Source organism: Schistocerca piceifrons, chromosome 4 (assembly GCF_021461385.2).
Source record: "Schistocerca piceifrons isolate TAMUIC-IGC-003096 chromosome 4, iqSchPice1.1, whole genome shotgun sequence".
In the NCBI taxonomy this organism is placed as follows: Eukaryota; Metazoa; Arthropoda; class Insecta; order Orthoptera; family Acrididae; genus Schistocerca; species Schistocerca piceifrons.
Window position 1 is genome coordinate 333,767,528 of NC_060141.1, and position 20,990 is coordinate 333,788,517.

Here is a 20,990-nt window from a genome sequence, read left to right on the forward strand (position 1 = left end):
CTAATTTTTCAAAATAATTTTCTAAGAAAGCATTCAGTACAATTTCGGATGATGTTTTATGTCTGTCTATAATTTTTCCAGCATGTCGATGGTAGATTGAAGTCACCACCGACTATAATTGTATTACTTATTTGAAATGAGACTCAAGTTTTCTTTGAACTGTTCAGCAACTATGTCTTCTGAGTCCGGGGGGTCGGTAAAACGATCCAATTAATAGTTTAGTCCGATTGTCAAAATGGCTCTGAGCACTATGGTACTTAACATCTGAGGTCATCAGTCCCCTAGAACTTAGAACTACTTAAACCTAACTAACCTAAAGACATCACACACATCCATGCCCGAGGCAGGATTCGAACCTGCGACCGTAGCAGTCGCGCAGTTCCAGACTGAAGCGCCTAGAACCGCTCGGCCACTAGGCCGGCTCCGATTATCAGGTATAACCTCTACCCATACTATTTCACATGAACTATCTACTTCAATTTCGCTACAAGGCAAACTACCTCTGAGAGCAATAAATACTCCACCACCAACTGTATTTAATCTATCCTTTCTGAACACTGTTATATCGTTTGAAAAAATTTCGGCTGAACTTATTTCCGGCTTTAGCCAGCTTTCTGTACCTACAACTATTTGAGCTTCAGTGCTTTCTATTAGGGCTTGGAGCTCTGGTTCTTTCCCAACACAGCTACGACAATTTACAACTACAAAACCAATCGTTTCTGCACGTGCCTTACTGTGTTTTACCTGCCCACTTGTAGACGGACGTCCCTTCTGTGGTTCCCTGAGACCCTCTAACCTAAGAAACCGCCCAATCCCTTCCACACAGCTGCTGCTACCCATGTAGCCGCCTCCTGTGTGTAGTGGACTCCTGACCTATTAAGCGGAACCAGGAAACCCACCACCCGATGGCGCAAGTCAAGGAATCTGCAGCCTACACGGTCACAGAACCGCATGAGCCTCTGATTCAGACCTTCCACACGGCTCTGCACCAAAGGACCACAGTCGGTTCTATCGACGATGCTGCAGATGGTGATCTGCGCCTTAATCTCGCAAGCAAGGTTGGCAATCTTTACCTTTTCCGCTAGCCGCCAGAAACTAGAGAGAATCTTCTCCGCTCCAAAGAAACACACCTGCAGTTGGCTGCACCCTGTACACTACATGGCATCCGGAAGCACCCTGTCCACATCCAGAATGGCTTCTCCCAGTACGCACACAGTGTGCACACTGTCTTCCTACCCCTCCTTGACAGTCATGTTCCTAAGGGGCCCCATTACGTGCTTAATGTTGGAGTTCCCAATTACCAGCAAACCCACCTTCTGTGAATGCCCAAACCTTGTGGGCCAAGAAGCTTCCTTTGGAACAGAGGGGACGACTGCATCTGGCTTAGAGACTTCGTCAGCCACAGATAACGCCTGAAAGCTGTTCGTCAAACGAACTAGGGAGGTTCTACGGTCGGCCCCTCCGAAAATCTTTCACTGCCTGCCAGACTTTGGAATGATCTCCCACTCGATAATGAGTGAGGGATCAGCCTCAGTGCAGGCAGTACCCGGGGTGGCCACAGCAGTGGACCGATCAGGGCACACATGGGACTTGCTTGACGTCCCTCACATCCCTGCGTCCGACCCCCTACAGTGATGCCCCTTGGAAGCAGCCTTATGCTGTGTGACGGAAGCCAACGCCGCCTGGAGCTGTCAGCGAAGGGTCAGCAACTCAGCTCGCACCTGTACACAACAATCACTGTTCCTATCCGTTACTGAGTCGCTCCTGTTTGAAGCTCGCGAAAATATGTAACAAACTAACGGTGCACTCGGCTTATCAGCAGCAGGAAGTCGAGGTGCTCTGTGACTGATGGCGTAACCGACACTGAGCTGTTCTAACTAAAAAAAAAAAGGCCTGTAGGATACGAGGGTCGATACAAAGGTCGACAACAACAGTGGTACCATACACTACACTGTTACTGAAATAAAAGGTTGCGCCTGGTAAGCACTCGAACACGCAAGAAATTACGAAAATAAACTAGAAACTACACAGATAACTGAAAATAGGTCACTCCTGTTTGAAGCTCGTAAAAATATATAACAAACGAACTGTGTACTCGCCTTATTAGCAGCAGGAACTCGAGGAGCTCTGTCACTGACAGTCTATTTATCTGCGAAAGATAGAGGTCACTTCCTGAGAACAGCTCGTTACTGAATTCGTATATCGAAGTAACGTAGAAGGGATGTGTTATAATTTTTGGCAGGCGGCTCACATGACTAAAAACCATGGGAAGCCACAGAAAAGGAATAAGGTACAATGGGTAGTGACACCCAAGAAGAGGGCAGAGGACAAAAGCTTCCAGAATGTTTGTTATCACTGATATTATCCAGGGCACACTCAAGCCAAATGAAAATCATTTGTGAAAAATGCGTAATATGTAAACATCAAGTATGCAATTGCAAAACACTAAGTGCTACACATGCAACTGATGTGGGCACATTAGACCCTCAGTTCAAAGAGAACTTAGGGACTATATTCTGTAAGTAGGCTGTTTAGGTTTTTATATTGGTAACGCCACGTAGCGCTCTGTATTAAAATCACTGGCTGTGCTGTGTGAAATCTGTGGCTGGTTGGTATTGTTGGAATAGTCGCTATTGAAGTGTTGGGCAGTTGGAGGTGAGCCGCCAGCAGTGGTGGATGGGGGAAGAGAGGTGTCAGAATTTTGAGAGCAGGCGATATGGACGTGTGTCCATCAGAAAGAGCAAATTTGTAATACTGAATATCATGTATGATGAATTTTGAACAATATTAAGGTAAATACATTGTCCATTCTCTATCAAAATCTTTCATTTGCTAACTATGCCTATCAGTAGTTAGTGCCTGCAGGAGTTAGAATCTTTTATTTAGCTGGTAGTATTGGCGCTCGCTGTATTGCAGTAGTTGGAATAACGAATATTTTTGCGAGGTAACTGATTCATGAAAGATACAGGTTATTGTTAGTGAGGGCCATTCTTTTGTAGGGATTATTGAAAGTCAGAATGCGTTGCGCTAAAAATATTGTGTGTCAGTTTAGTATTGATCAGAATAAGTAAAGAGAGAAATGTCTGAGTACGTTCAGTTCTGTTCAGCTGTTTGAAAATCAAATAACGTAAGAGGTTTATCAGTACAGTAATTCATAAATTTTTCTAAGGGGAGGTTTCAATTCTTAAGCAAAAACGGAAACTAAGAGTGTGGAACACTAAGCACCACGACGAAATGGTCAAAAGTCAGAGTCAGGGATTGTGAAGCAAGAAAGGAAACTATGATGACACTTTGCTACGAATTAGAAAGGCGGTTACGGTTATTAATATATATATATATATATATATATATATATATATATATATATATATATATATATATATATAAGTCTTATAAAGGAAGAGGGACTCACTAAAAAGCGATAATTAGCAGGAAAGATGTTCACAGACTGAAATATGTGACGGAAGGTACAGTGGAGTCTTCAGGACTCACTTATCTGCAGTTATTAATAATAGTGGAAGTCCCATTAAAAGCATGAGTTCCATGGCATAGACGTAGGAGGAGCTGATATTACTTATAACAGTTTAGTAGGAAACTACCTCCTGAAGAAGCGAAAGTGTGTGATTAAATGTGGTGAGAAAGAGATTAGAATATAGTGTCGAAATATTCCGATTCTGATAGTGCTAGAGACAGATGTAACGCCGCAAGTTTTTCGGAAACACATGAGTCAGGTAGCAACCATGGATAATGGAAAATGAATTAATGGAGATCCTGAGAAAGCTATAGGTAATGAAAGGAGCCATGTCTTTAGACAGTCTGTGAGTCAGACTGAAAGAACGGGGATACCAGACAGCAAAAAGAATCTACGTGTAAAAGGGTAAGTCGTGCATGTGAGGGAAGTAAAACTAACCAATGTATGTCGCATAATAGCGAAGGAAATGTGATGTATACCAATCAAAGTCAAATCATCTCAGGTCAAGTGATGAGTTATCTTCAAGGTAAAGTAGCATGGCACCAGACAATGACATATGATTAGGTCTTAGGAAAGAAAAACGTTTAAGGGTATGCATAGAAACAGGGTCAAATCCCAGAAACTAAAAACAAGTGATTAATCGCAAATAGGAAGTAATGACAGGCGTGTATATATGAGAATCTATGGTACGAATAGAACAAGAAATTAATTCTCAGTTTTAATCAATGTAAATAAAAATCAATTGCGGCATTTATGACAGATCATCACTTAAGAACGGTTCAACCAGTTTGAGTGGTTTTTTTGTGTTGTGTTTGTAATTACCAGGAAAAGGCTTGTATGACAGAAAATTTTTGGAAAATCCACCCGAAAAGTCGGATATTTGGATGGTATTCTTGTGTGAAAATCCTAGTGAAAGAATTGTGTCAGTCGGTTTGACAGTTCAGCTGTCACATGTTTTCATAACAACAACAAATTCCACATTAAATGTTGATATTTTGTGATAAATAATACAACTAAAAGCGATATTTCAATGTGTTATCGCTAGTGATCATTGGTGTGTTGAAACCAATTTATCCATTAATTTTGACTTCTGTTGCAATCAATATTGTATCTGTAATAATAATAAATAAGGTCAGTGAGGGGGGGTTGGGGAGAGAGATGAACAGAGAAGGTGGGAGGAAATGAATGTGAAAAGGGGGAATGAGGATGTGGACAGAGAGATGAGGGAGGAGAAAATGGATAAAGAGAGTGCAGGATAAAAGACTTACAGAGAGCAGGGAGAAAGTAGTGGACAAGTTAGAGGAGAGAAGGAGGAGATGAACAAAGGGAGGGGGAAGGAAGGAGGGATCGGGAGAGGTGGGAAGAAGGAGATTAAAAACATATATCCAATTCCCATAGATAATTAGCATATTGATTTCTGTTCACAATCAATGTTCTGTCTACAATAATAATAAATAAGGTCAGAGAGAGGGGGAGAGGACATGGGCGGAGAAGGGAGGAGCGAATGGATATAAAGAAGGGGAAAGAGGATATGGACAGAGAGATGAGAGAGGAGGGGACATATAGAGAGAGTGTGGAGTAAGAGATGTAGAGGGAGCAATGGGAAGGTGATGGGCAGAGATAGGGGGAGGAGAAGGATGAGGATGAGTATGAGCATGAGTATCAGTATGAGGAGGATAATGATGAGGCTGATGAGGATGAGGAGAGAGGATTAGGATGAGGATGATGGACAAATGGATGGGGAGGAGGAGAGGGATTGACAGATGGGGAGAAGGGGGTAAGAACATATGTCCATTTCCTTAACAAATTTAGGATTTGCGAAGCATTGCTAGGTTCACGGTGATTCGACACCAACATTGGACTGCTGATGGGTGGAAACATGTTGCCTGGTCAGACAAGTCTCGTTTCAAATTGTATCGAGGGAATGGGTGTGTACAGGTATGGAGACAACTTCATAAATCCATGTACCCTACATGTCAGCAGCAGCTGGTGGAGGCTCTGTAATGGTGTGGCGAGTGTGCAGTTGGAGTGATATGGGACCACTCATATGTCTAGATACGACTCTGACAGTGACATGTACATAAGCATCCTGTCTGGTCAGCTGCATCCATTCATATTCATTGTGCATTCCGACGGACTTGGTCAATTCCAGCAGGACGACTGAAGTGAATCGTTCAACAAGATAGAAATGCAGCCCTTCCGCAGATTGCTGTAGATTTCAGTGCTGGGCCATCAACAAGTGTAAGCGTGCGAGCCATTCAGCTAATCATCATCCATATGGGCTTTCGGAGTCGGAGGCCCACTTGTGTACCCTTGATGACTGCACGACACAAAGCTTCACTCCTCGCCTGGGCCAACCAACACCGACAGTGGATTGTTGATGACTGGAAACATGTTGGCTGGTCGGAGGAGTCCGGTTTCAAATTGTATCAAGCTGATGGGACAACTTCATGAATTCATGGACTCTGCATGTCAGCAGGGGCTGTCAAAACTGGTGAAGGCTCTGTAATGGTGTGGGGCGTGTGGAATTGGAGTAATATGGGACCCCTGATAGTCTAGATACGACTCTGACAGTTGACACGTACATAAACATCCATTTATGTCCATTGTGCATTTAGACGGAAATGGGTAATTCCAGCCAGACAATGCGACACCCCATACATTCAGAACTACTACAGAGTGGCTTCAGGAACACTCTTCTGAGTTTAAACTCTTCCGCTGACCACCAAACTCCCCAAACATGAACGTTATTGAGCATATCTGGGATGCCTTGCAATGTCCTGTTCAGAAGAGACCTCCACCCCCTCGTACTCTTAGGGATTTATGGACAGCTCTGCAGGATTCACGGTGTCAGTTCCCTCCACCACGACTTCAGACATGAGTCGAGTCCGTGCCACGTCGTATTGCGACACTTCTGCTTGCTCGGGGGGTCAGTGACATTGTTGAGACAGGGAAGTTTTACTGTACAAAAATAATATTCTGATAGAAAGATATAGAAAGGTGAGTACAAAAGTTTAAAGATACAATACGAGTATACAAGTAATAATAAAACTGTGTATGACGGAAAATAAGTCCAAATGCATCGTACTTAAATGAAAAAGACTTTTGTGCCTGAAAGCTGATGTTACTTCCATCACATTTTACAAATGTAAATCAGTCAATGCTCCAAGAACGGCCGTGGTGATAGTGTCACCCCAGGGCACCAAAATCGTGTTAGATATGTGAGGTGGTCCGACACACATGGTTCCACTTCAGTTGCACTCTTCATTCCATCGGGTATGAAATAAACCTCTAAACGTGAACCGAGCTAGTCATTTTCCGGCTGACTAGTTCCAGCGTTACTAAGCTGTCAGCGTGCGCACTACTCCCGGCTTTACGCCAATAGGCATTTTCGATGCCATTCTCATTAGAACTCTGTGTTGTAATATATGTGCCAGATTTTTAAAAATTCATATTGCACTTTGCCTCAGTTTATCTCGACATTATAAGAAAATCGGGTAATTTTCAAATCATTTCAAACTGATGGACTCATAAATTTTCGTGTTTTTTTAAATACACATTTGGAGCCAAGAAAGAATTGCAACAAATGCGTTTTTCTTCAAAACAATTCTTATGAGCACATACTCGGATCGAATAATCAACCTGTGTTGTATTCTCGAATCCATGAAGCAATAAATCCTGGATTCAGTTTTCACATGCACAGTTCGCGATGTCTGATCGGCGCAATGTTGAAGGCGTGCTGGCACAAACATTCCTAATTCCTCTTTTAAAGAGGCCAAGACACTAACGCTATGTATCTTTTTATCCTAGTGATCGAAGCTTTGTAATTAGTTCGGCAGAAACTCTGAAAGTGTGTCCGTGCACTTAAGCGAATGCCTTTAACATGTTGCTCAGCGGAAGTGATTCATTGAAATTTGCATCTAGTATAATATTTGTAAGCTGCTGCCCTAAAATGAATTGAAACTATTCTGACTCTTACAGGAAAATCATTTATTTAAGATGCTTGAAAATTTTAGATCCTGATTTCATTTGAACGCGGCACTATCTGAATTCACGGCATTTATTCCTTGAATATATTTCATCCTTAGCATGAATTAATGTACAGAATTAAGCCCCACTGAAAGCTTTTCTTGTTGGATCTGCGAATATGTGAACATTCTCTGTGCTCTCTCTATCTTGCATCTTGTGCAGTTTTGCAGTGACTAACTTACCTCATACCACAACATAACATTCATGTACCTGAGTACGTAACGTACACAGCTTAGTCTGTAACAAAAAGATGAAATTGTAACCATGGGAAACATGGGCCGAAAATTACGGAAACTCTGAAGAGGGCGTGCGTTATCAGGAACAATAAGTGCAAATAAATCTATGTTGAATGAAAAGAGCCAAAACAATGGAGTTTTAATTACAAATGTTAACAGAAGTGACCAATAGCTGATGGCACATAATGCGTCCGCGTGTAACAGAAGATACAGCCGCCACAAAATTATACATTCATGAAAACATTAATTAAAATTATAAGAGATTCTGAGGACACATAGATGCAGACAAATTAGTTCATAAGTAAATAAACTGTCATCTCATGTGGATATGATATATAAAGTATCCTACTTAAAACTCGATTAGGATGTGTCTATAGAATCAACGGCGAGACATCAAGTAATATGACCATTTCAGGCACATACATAAATGCTTATACTGTTTCCTCATAATTAGCCAGCATGACTCAGTCACTAAACGCTGAATAAAGTAAAACCATATTACAGCCTCCCTGCTGTCATGTCTTCGTTTTCCAAATACGCAAAAGCTGTGGAGTGTCACGGACGTGGTAGAATAAAGTAAGCCACCATTAAAACCTTAATAATGGAGTTGTAATACACTCCTTTTTGCAGGTGATCACATAATCTTACTAGAATGAAAGATAAATAACTGATAGCGATAGGGGCCTTGCACAAGGTAGCAAATGATTATAATATGACAATATCTAAAGATAAAACTAAGATAATGACATTCTGTGATAAGGGACATTTAAAATAAAAATTGTTGTTAAACCGCTACAAATACATAGTTTTAACTACCAGGTATGTGAGATCTCATATACTATATCAAAAGATCAAGATTTCAAATTACAAAAATTGCAACGCTCAGTAGGTACTATAATCGCACTTGCCTCAAAATAGAGAAGAGACAATAATAAAATTGTGTAATATAATCGTTAGTTAGTTGGTCGGTTTCATGTTTCACACATCATTTGTACCATTAATCGTAATGATATGGAGCAAATCATTTTATATTCATATTACACATTCATATGTGAATATTGCCACGGGCTAATCAGATATATTTTTATTTTTTAAATACAGTTTTGAGTTAGTATTTCCTACCTACCAGCTTTTACATATTACAGACATCGAAATTTTTTTATGCAATAGAGGGAGTTGTGGGGCAGACCTTTTTAATTTATTTTTAGATTTAAGTGTGAGGTCAGTCAGACTTTTATATCACTGTGTAAGTGATCAACATTTTGGTGGCAGCACTATCTGTCTCCTTTTGTGCTAAAGACAATCTTAGTGTGGAGTTATGAAAATCTCTTTTTCTGGTTTAATGATTATGAACAACCTTCTTCGTTTTGAACTGGATTTGATTATTTACAACAAACTTCATGAGGAAATAAATATAGTGTGGGACAGTAGTCAAAATGCCTAATTCCTTAAACAGACATATACGAGATGGTGGGTGAGCGCCTTGCATTATTCTTACAGCTCATTTCTGAGCAACGAAATTTTTCTTATTAAAGAGGAGTTACCCCGTAACATTATTCAAAATGGCATTAGTGAATAAAAATACGAAAAATATATCTTCTTACTGATTTGTCTGTCCCCAAGATTTACAAACATGGTTTAAATAAAGAAGCTTCCATCCTAATTATTATTTCCTCGTTTTGTGTTACACTTATCACAGCTGTAGTACATATAGATGTGGAGAACTGAACGTGTTGTGTCTTTTTGAGATTGAGACAATTTGCAGAAAACCATTCAATAACACTTTTAAGAACATTATTTATCATTTCTTCTTTTCCTATTTTAACATTTGGACTGATTGTCTTGTCAGTGTCATCCGCAATAAAAATTAATTCTGATTGTTTATATTAGACACAAGGTCGTTTACACATATGAGAAACAATAGTGGATCTAAGATTGAGTCTTACAGAACCCCATAACAGGGTTGTTCTTATGAGAATCGACAGCAAACCAACACAGTCAACGATAGTTCAGGTATACACGCCGACGTTGCAAGCTGAAGATGAAGAGATAGAGAAAGTGTATGAGGATATTGAAAGGGTAATACAGTATGTAAAGGGGGATGGAAATCTAATAGTCATGGTGGACTGGAATGCAGTTGTAGGGGAAGGAGTAGAAGAAAATGTTACAGGAGAAAACGGGTTTGTGACAAGGAATGAGAGAGGAGGAAGACTAAATGAATTCTATAACAAGTTTCAGCTAGTAATAGCGAATACTCTGTTCAAGAATCACTAGAGGAGGAGCTATACTTGGAAAAGACCTGGTGATACGGGAAGATTTCAGTTAGATTACATCATGGTCAGACAGAGATTACGAAAGCAGATATTGGATTGTAAGGCGTATTCAGGAGCAGATATAGACTCAGATCACAATATAGTAGTGATGAGAAGTAGGCTGAAGTTTAAGACATTAGTCAGGAAGAATCAATACGCAAAGAAGTGGGATACGGAAGTACTAAGGAATGACGAGATACGTTTGAAGTTATCTAAGTCTATAGATACAGCAATAAGGGATAGCTCAGCAGGCAGCACAGTTAAAGAGGAATGGACATCTCTAAAAAGGGCCATTACAGAAGTTGGGAAAGAAAACATAGGTGCAAAGAGGGTAACTGCGAAAAAACCATTGGTAACAGAAGAAATACTTCAATTGATTGATGAAAGGAGGAAGTACAAACATGTTCCGGGGAACTCAGGTTACAAAAATACAAGTCGCTGTGGAATGAAATAAATTGGAAGTGTAGGGAACCTAAGACGAGATAGCCGCAGGAAAAATGTGAAGACATCGAAAAAGAAATGACTGTCGGAAGGACAGACTCAGCATACAGGAAAGTCAAAACAACCTTCGGTGACATTAAAAGCAAGGGTGATAACATTAAAAGTGCAAGGGGAATTCCACTGCTAAATGCAGAGGAGAGGGCAGATAGGTGGAAAGAATACACTGAAAGCCTCTTTGAGGGGAAAGATTTGTCTGATGTGATAGAAGATAAAACAGGAATGGATTTAGATGAGATAGGGGACCCGGTATTAGAATCAGAGTTTAAAAGAGCTTTGAAGGACTTAAGATCAAATAAGGCAGAAGGGATAGATAACATTCCATCAGAATTTCCAAAATCATTGGGGGAAGTGGCAACAAAACGACTGTTCACGTCGGTATATAGAGTGCATGAGTCTGGCGACATACCATCTGACTTTCGGAAAAGCATCATCCACACAAATCCGAAGACGTAAAGAGCTGACAAGTGCGAGAATTATCACACAATCAGCTTAACAACTCATGCATCCAAGTTGCTTACAAGAATAATATACAGAAGAATGGAAAAGATGAAACGTACCCTTTGAACAATTATACATTACTGTGCTTAACCTGACACACAATATTTTTAGCGCAACGCAATCTGACTTTCAAAAATCCCTGCAAAAGAATGGCCCTGAGTAACATTAAACTATACCTTTCAGAAATCACTTACCTCACAAAAATCTTCATTACTCATCTACTGCAATACAGCGAGCGCCACTACTGCCAGCTAAATAAAAGATTCAAACTACGGAAGGCACTAACTACTGATAGGGATAGTTAGCAAATGAAAGATATTAATAGAGAACAAACAATGTATTTACCTTAATAGTCATAATATATGTAGCAGTTCATGACAAATTACAAAACTCCGCCATCTCTCTCCCCACATCCACCACTGCTGGCGGCTCACCTCCAACTGCGCAACGCTACGCGCTGTTAACATCCAGCTGCCGCTGCCCAACACAACAATGGCAGACAACAATGCAAACTAGCCACAGAGTGCACACAGCACAGCCAGTGATTTTCATACAGAGGTGGCGTTACCAATAAAAAAACCTAAACAGCCTACTTACATAGCCCCCATGCTACCCACAAAAAATTTTACAAATTGGTTTGGGCAGTGGCCAATACAGATTTGAAAAAAAATTTTCATAATTACAATAACAAAGAAATCAAATGCACACACTTATTGATACAATGTTGGTCAAAAGCTAAAATTTTCTCACAGTCCATAAAGATAGTCCTGATCATTCATCATAATAGTAATTACAGTTTTTTTCACAAAGTCTCATTAGTAAAAGAATTTGCACACAGAAGTAGTGGATTTCCATGCAGTCTTGAAGAAGTAGTGTTGTCCTTCCAACGGAAAGACAGTGCTGACTCTTGACATGCAGACAGGTAATGGGCCACAAAAGAGCAAACCCACAGCAGAGTCAATCGAAGTTTTGAAGAGTATTGGTAGGTAGGTCATCACAGAGCAGGCCCACTGTAGTCCTGGTAGAGATTACGGTATTGGTGGGCCACCAGAGGTGCAGACCCACTGCAGTCCTTGTAGAAATAATGGTATTGATGGATCATCAAAGATGTAGACCCACTGTAGTCCTTGTAGAGATAATGGTACTGGTGGGTCATCAAAGATGCAGACCCACTGTAGTCCTTGTAGAGATAGCCAGCAGCCATCTGTTGTGACTGTGCAGGTGCACAATCACCATTGAAGAGTCTTGCGGATAATATAGCAAGTCCATAACCACCACTTGTGCACTCACAAAGTTTTTGGAATTGTCCTTAGAACCAGCAATGCTGTTATCCAGTCCCTTGCTGAATTATTAACACACGTGCAAACACTAACAGTCCCTACTTCTCACATATTGTCCATATACTATGACCAACAGAAACGTGTGCAGTGAAATGTAACTTACAAGTTAATAATATGATGAACTGGTGTCAATTACAATTTTATAACATAAGAATACAATTACAAAGGTACAAAATACATCATTAAAGAACATAATAGTACAGATAACATTTGTAGTAATATGGGCTTTACAAAAGAATCGAAATAACATATACATCAGTGTTACAGGAATTATGACATGAGTACATACATAAAAGATCAGAATAATTATTGAAACATCGACTTCACACATGAGCATTAAAACAGAACAGAATTAATAATGTCTAACATCTTTACAAAGTAAATAACATATTATTAATGCTAATTATATTTGAGGATAACAGTATTCCTCATCATAGTTCATGTAGCTGAGTATTACAAACATTCTACAACATAAGTCTTATCAGATAAAGATGTTAAGACAGGAAGAACATAAATACACAAGGGTCCACAAACACTTTCTTTACTTCTCGGTGATCTCCCTTCGTTCTTCATTATTCCCAAAAGGTCCTATCTATACCTGGTTTCTGTACTTTTTTCGTATAACTTCTCAATGCGTTTCTTCCAATTCATCGCAACTCATTCTCTTATATAGTCTACCCCCTCTTAAGCTAGCTTAAATCTACTGAGCTCAGATGCTAAACTAAGGGACGAGGCAATGCAGCAGTACAAAACAATTAACACAAACAGCAATGATAAAAAATACAAAAGCCAAAGCAAGCAGCATAAATTAGCAGAGCAATTGCAATATTACAACTAATATAAGGCAATGAGCAACAAACAAGAAAAATAAATCACTAGTAAACTGGCTTAGCAGAGTAACACAAATTAAAATTCAGTAGCACTATGCCTGGCAAACAGCAGCAGTAAATGCTATAATGTATACCTAAGCATGACAAAGCTCAAGAAGAAAAAATAGTACACTAAAGATAACAATGCAGACAAAGGTAATGTATAATCACATCTTAATGTCTATGTAATTAAAGTGGTGCACCACAAGAAGTTATTCTACCAAAAAAGTTACCAAGTACTTGAAAAGAAAATTATGAATGCAGTTCCTGTGAAGGTAAATGTCTTTTTGTGCTCCCTCATTTTTTTGAAAAAATTATTATTTACTCGATCTGTAGACAGAAAATATTTATATTAGTACATCTATAAAATTTTATTTTAACCAATGCTGCAGTTCAGCTAGAAATTAATATTATTAATTATTATAATATTAAACAAAATGAGTAAATAAATACATAAAGCAAGCCATATGGCATTTCTCTCAATTACCAAGACAATAGCCGTGAAATGTTTCTCATCGTTTCATTAGGCATTTTAGTAAATATCATAAATTAAGAGCTCCACAGTGTAATCATATGTTTTCAAGTTCGAGCGTGTCGTATTTACGATGCTTTCTACAAAGGAATGTCGATAGCGAGGATAATGGCCACCCCTTTTTTTCTACCACCTAATGGCTTTTTTTCAAGGCGGCTGGCACACCTGGCCGCTCACAACGAATTGCGTCACGGTCACTTACCTTTCTTACCGAAATATTTATGACAGCAGTTTCCGCTACAGTGACAGTCTCATATAAAAATATTTCACAGGTCAAGAATTTGGGATACAAATCTGTAGAAACAAAATCCTATGAATATAACTGTGCAAAAAATTTTCGCCTGCATTGTGATACATTCACGCATTTACACACATTTCATAACTCTTAAAGTACGATTCTTGGTTTCCAACAACCTTTTTCACAAATCAGAGTCCCTAACCACTACTCATTATTCCTTACCTCATTATACATATACATATTCGTCGACACTTCTTCAATATTTCATCATGAGAAATACGTAGCATAATAAACATTCCTCAACAACATAATACACATCGTCGTCATAATAATAACATCATAACACCTCAGTCAAATCTCAAAAACGTCGTAGCTTTCTGCAATAATTTCAAACCCTAAAAAATATTCTCTGCTCATTTCAATAATGTCATCTACCTCAAACGTACTTTAAAAATCATGATCTCATACCAAATATATCATTCAAAGCTCTCATAATATCACAATGGGTCCGAAAAAATATGAACAGTTCACAAAGTACAGATAAAATACAATTTCGTAAGTGTGAAGTTACCCAACTGTGTAATTACGTAAACATCTGTCACTGATGTAGTAAAAAAAATGTTTGTCTCTCTCAGTTAAATGATCAGATAGCTGTGTAATTCTGTCTTAGAGAAATATGGTACCGATGTGTAAAGTTGTATAAGCAAATACCATATTAGCTAGGGCTCCTTGTGCTTGCCAAACACATGATACACAAAGTAAGCGTGTACCCCCCCTGAGGATAAATGTAATTATACCCTCAGATTACAGCAATGGAATGAAATGTGTCACGGAAAACCTTTGTATCATTGTACTTCAAATATCTTTAAAAATAAATGATTTAAGTGCAAAATTAATCACTGAAATACGTGTCCTGTAGCGCTAAATGTGCGTCTTGCTGTAAGATAATCTCTGTGGAAGTGTCATAGTTATTGTCCTCTGAAAGCTAAGTTCTGCAGAAGTCAATGTACTTACCTCATGATAAACAAAAGTGAAATGCTTTGCGTATAGATTCTTAGTTATTACACTTATTGCCATGATGAAGAAAGTACTGTGCTGTAACGTATTGTTGTGCTACGGAAAAGGCAGTCTCATTGTAGCTATACCACAAAAGTTACTACTAAAACATATTTCACTTTCCAGAAGAATTCAAAAAAACTGTGCAGATATAAAGCAGATACAGCACAAAAGCAACACTGTAAATTGTGTCACACATTAGTAGCGTCGTGATAGAATTATGTAGCTGTCAAAGAAACCAAGTGCTAAGTCATCTGGTATCTCTCAGAAAGTACTTTAAATCCAGAATGTATTTTCAAGTAAACCAAAATGTTGCATTAAAATCTCATTACCAGTACTGGTAAATGTTCTAAGTATGTAAGCCTTATAGTCGTTACATAATCATGCAACTAACAAGCAAGAATGTACACACACAATAACACTGTGACCTCTGTTCACTATAACAATGCATTCGTAATTTCTGTTTAAATAAGTTCTCTTGGCTCTTGATTGGATATTTAACTTCAAACATTGTTGTATGTTAACAGATTCTAAGTCTGACAAAGCATACTAGCAATGTAAAGTGAAAAGTTATATGGCAAAGACAAAGTTAAAAAGCAGACTATCTTTCAATAAACGGTTTTACAAGTGAAATGTGGTGCAATCCTTTACTCTTCCTAGTACGCAGAGTTTCAACTTCAAAGCAATTATCATGTTGTATACGTCGGTAAGGAATGCTAAAATTTGCTCAAGGTTAGCGTCTGTGTTATTTTTCCCTGAGCCAGCGGGCGCAGGTGGCTGCCTGCGGTGCGAGTCATTGTCTGTTTCTTTGTTGGCGCGCGTCGTTACTGGGATTAGGAGACCTAACTTCTAAATCGCCTTGCCGAGAGGGCCCAGCTCTGTTTGAATCCCGCCAATTCTGATGAAATTCAGGTCTGTCGTTACGATCATATCGTCTGTCGTCATGTTGGTAGATTCCATAGTTTCTTTCTTGTCGGTCACATGGTGGAGAATTTCTCCCTGAATCGTAACTGCGCGCTGGACCGTTGCGTCTAAAGTTATTCTGTCTCCCATAATAATAATTGTTTTGGTTCCCATATTGTCTGTTTCTGTGACTGTCTCTGTCATATTCATTACTATGGAAATGCGATCTTTCTCTGTAACTATTATTACTCTGCCAGTGGTTGTCATATGGGTGGTGTCTGTTTTGGTCACGATTTGCGTTGTAAGAATAGACTTGTTGTGTCCAGTTATTGTTTCTGTCGTCACGGAATTGTGACGGATGTGACCTGTAATTGTTGTGCTCCTGTTTGCGCGTTCCGCGATTGTCAGTGTCAATTTCCAGTTCTTGTAACAGTCCCTGAAAAGCTTCAATGTCGTCTTTGCAACGTCCTGTTAAAATAATATTTCTTAAATGTTCAGGTAATTTCAATAAGCAAATGCGTATGAGTTCTGAGGGGCTGTATGGGTTTGACAGGTACTGATTCTTGTGCAACATGTCTTCAAAATATTTCACAAGACTGGAAAATTCAGATTGTTCAAAATGTTTCATCATTATGATGCTATGTTTTACTCGGTCTTGTGTAGCTTGAGACCAATACGCTGAGAGGAAGGCATGATAAAATTCTCCTTCGCTGTGGCAATCGTGAATGACCGATCGCATTCTTACAGCTGGTTCATTCTCCAAGTAGCCACACATAAATTCTAACCTGTGCTCCAATGACCAGATGGGAGGAAAACAATGAGAGAATTGATGGAGCCACGCTTGTGGATGAATGTCGTTGGCAGAATTCTTAAACGTTTTGAATTTACGTGTAGTAATGAACAGCTTATAGTCAAAATCATCGTGTCGGCGAGTAGCATATCGGTCATTGTTACGTCATGTCGGCGGTTCCATATCAAAATTCGATGCACCTTGCCAATTTCTTTCATAATTTCCGAAATGCCCTGTGTTATTATTTTGTGGTTGTTCCGTATTTCTATGTCCCTCTTCCCGTATTGGGGCGCGAGTGTCCTCTGAAATACGTAATTCTTGTATTACCTGTGTCAGCTGATCTTGTACTTCCCGGATTTCTCTTTTGTTCTGTGTATTGATTTGATTTTGATTCTGTTTGAATTTTCTAATTTGTTCATACTCTTCTGTGTCAGTGAAGGCTACAGGTCTTGTGTCATTCAGATCATCATCTACCTTTGTAGATAAGTTAGTGACCTGATCCGAAAGTTCGGCTACTTTCTCCGATAGTGAACACATTTCCTCAGTGTGTTTTTCAGAACCCAGTTTCAGAGTGTCCATTTGTGTTGAAATCGAATCTACTGTGTCCTTTAAGTTTTCCTGAGTTTTTGCAAGTTGCGTAACCGAATCGGTAGATGCAACTGAGTCAATTTTAGCTTGCAAGGTGTTGTGATTTTCATGAACAATAGTTTGCAGTTCTTTTATGGCTGCTTCGTGATTCTGTAATGCATTTTCATGACGCGAAAAAATAGGTTGGAAATGCTCACAAATTTGTGTTTTTACGTCATTACAAACTTTTTGACATTTCGATTCGATGTTATGTAGCTCAGTAGTTAAATCTTCACGCGTTTGTTCAAGAGTTTGTTCCAATGAGTCTAACTTTTGAAGCTGTTGCTGTGTTTGTCTCTGGTGTTGTTCCATTGTGTCTAACTTTTGAAGATTTTGTTCCATTGTGTCTAACTGTTGCTGTGTTTGTCTCTGGTGTTGTTCCATTGTGTCTAACTTTTGAAGCTTTTGTCCCATTTGTCTCTGATTTTGTTCCATTTATTGCATTAATTGCAATAATAATGTATTAGTGTCTGGAATCTGTTTCTCTATGCTTTTCGGCCGTGCATTTGCACCCGCAACATTCACATTTTGACAAGCAGAAAATGTGTCTTGACTTATTTGAGAAAACGGTGATGACCCAAAACCTGAATCTACAGTATTTGCAATATTGTGTTCTGTCATTTCGGATTCCTGAGGCGAGCTGTTGCTAACCGATCGATCGATAATGCTTCCCTGTTCACTAATTGTTTCACTGTCTACACCATTGTTTGCAGTCCGCTCCATTTCCCTATGCACAATTACCAAATTACTACTTTGAACATCAGTTAATTCATTACTCGGTGGCGCTAACACACTGCTTTCGTCTTCACTGTCATTTCTCAGTTTACTTTGGAGCCTAGTATTACGTTTTTCACACGCCATTATTGTCACAATATTTCACACGATAACACAGAAAAGCACAATTTGAAGAGCAAAAATAAGAGAACACATTAACATAGTACTGAAAATAATATCTCGTTAATTGCAAGCGCAGCAGCGAAATACTTGGTGCAAATTAACGTGCATGCCACAACAACAATGACAGACTGCAACTACAAAGGAGATTCTCTCTACAATTACGCACTAGCAATAAACAATAGCTACACTAATTACACAAACTACAAGAAAAAAATCAGAAGATTCCAGTGAGGTATCCTCGGCTAAGGGTCGACATATGAAACGTCCCCTTAGAAAAATTATACAGGACTGTGCTTAGCCTGACACACAATATTTTTAGCGCAACGCAATCTGACTTTCAAAAATCCCTGCAAAAGAATGGCCCTGAGTAACATTAAACTATACCTTTCAGAAATCACTTGCCTGACAAAAATCTTCATTACTCGAACTACTGCAGTACAGCGAGCGCCACTACTGCCAGCTAAATAAAAGATTCAAACTACGGAAGGCACTAACTACTGATAGGGATAGTTAGCAAATGAAAGATATTAATAGAGAACAAACAATGTATTTACCTTAATGGTCATAATATATGTAGCAGTTCATGACAAATTACAAAACTCCGCCATCTCTCTCCCCACATCCACCACTGCTGCTGGCGGCTCACCTCCAACTGCGCAACGCTACGCGCTGTTAACATCCAGCTGCCGCTGCCCAACACAACAATGGCAGACAACAATGCAAACTAGCCACAGAGTGCACACAGCACAGCCAGTGATTTTCATACAGACGTGGCGTTACCAATAAAAAAACCTAAACAGCCTACTTACAAAGAAAATTGTGGATGCGCTAGATGACGATCAGTTTGGCTTTAAGAAAGGTAAAGACACAAGAGAGGCGATTCTGACGTTGCGGTTAATAGTGGAAGCAAGACTGAAGAAAAATCAAGACACATGCATAGGATTTATCGACCTGGAAAAAGCGTTCGACACTGTAAAATGGTGCAAGATGTTAGAAATTCTGAAAAAAGTAGGGGAAAGCTATAGGACGAGGCGGGTCATATAAAATATGTACAACAGCCAAGAGGGAATTACAGGAGTGGACGACAAAGAACGAAGTGCTCGTATTAAAAAGGGCGTAAGACGAGGCTGTAGCCTTTTGCCCCTACTGCTGAATCCGTACATCGAGGAAGCAATGATGGAAATAAAGGAAAGGTTCAGGAGTGGAATTAAAATTCAAGGTGAAAGGATATCAATGATAAGATTCGCTGATGACATTGCTATCCTGTGTGAAAGTGAACAAGAGTTACATGATCTGCTGAACGGAATGAACATTCTTATGAGTACAGGGTATGAGTTGAGAGTAAATCGGAGAAAGACGAATGTAATGAGAAGTAGGAGAAACGAGAACAGCGAGAAACTTAACATCAGGATTGATGGTCACGAAGTAGATGAAGTTAAAGAAGTCTGCTACCTAGGCAGTAAAATAACAAATGACGGACGGAGCAAAGAGGACATCAAAAGTAGACTAGCACTGGTAAAAAGGGCATTCCTGGCCAAGAAAAGTCTACTAATATCAAATATCGGCTTTAATTTGAGGAAGAAATTTCTGAGAATGTACGTCTGGATTACAGCATTGTATGGTAGTGGCCGGCCGCGGTGGCTGAGCGGTTCTAGGCGCTTCAGTCCGGAACCGCGCGACTGCTACGGTCGCAGGTTCGAATCCTGCCTCGGGCATGGATGTGTGTGATATTCTTAGGTTAGTTAGTTTTAAGTAGTTCTAAGTCTAAGGGACTGGTGACTTCGGATGTTAGGTCCCATAGTGCTCAGAGCCATTTGAACCATTTTTTGTATGGTAGTGAAACATGAACTGTGGGAAAACCGGAACAGAAGAGAATCGAAGCATTTGAGATGTGGTACTACAGACAAATGTTGAAAATCAGGTGGACTGATAAGTTAAGGAATGAGGAGGTCCCACGCAGAATCGGAGAGGAAAGGGATATGTGGAAAACACTGACAAGAAGAAGGGACCGGTTGATAGGACATCTGTTAAGAGATCAGGGAATGACTTCCATGGTACTAGAGAGAGCTGTAGATGACAAAAACTGTAGAAGAAGACAGAGATTGGAATACATCCAGCAAATAATTGAGAGCGTAGGTTGCAAGTGCTACTCTAAGATGAAGAGGTTGGCACGGGAAAGGAATTCGTGGCAGGCCGCATCAAACCAGTTAGAAGACTGATGAAAAAAAAATGATTGGATTATTAAATATAACTTTCTGGCTCTCCAGACTTAATATATGGGTCAGAGACTAGGACTCTTAACTGCCAGTCAATGAAGGAAGATTAAAGCAGCAGTGATGATATTACTAAGACCACTAAATGATACCACACTCATACATTGGAGAAATGAGTAGCGAGATTAGAAAAGAACATGGCGTCAAAAACATACCTCATATAATGGTAGCCTACAGAAAAAAAATGGCATGAACACATTCGAAGGACGTCAGATCCACGAAAGCCTAATTGATGTGCAAATATAAACCTCCCGAGAAAGGATGGAAATATGAGTTTCAGTCTGCTTGAAATTGGGACAGGCAAGAACGCCGAACCAAAGCTAAACATGATGATAATATAATCCAACAAAAACTGAAGAATCAGAACAGCTCTTCATATAATTTATTGTGCTTGTTGTATATCTGAAAGATTTCTTT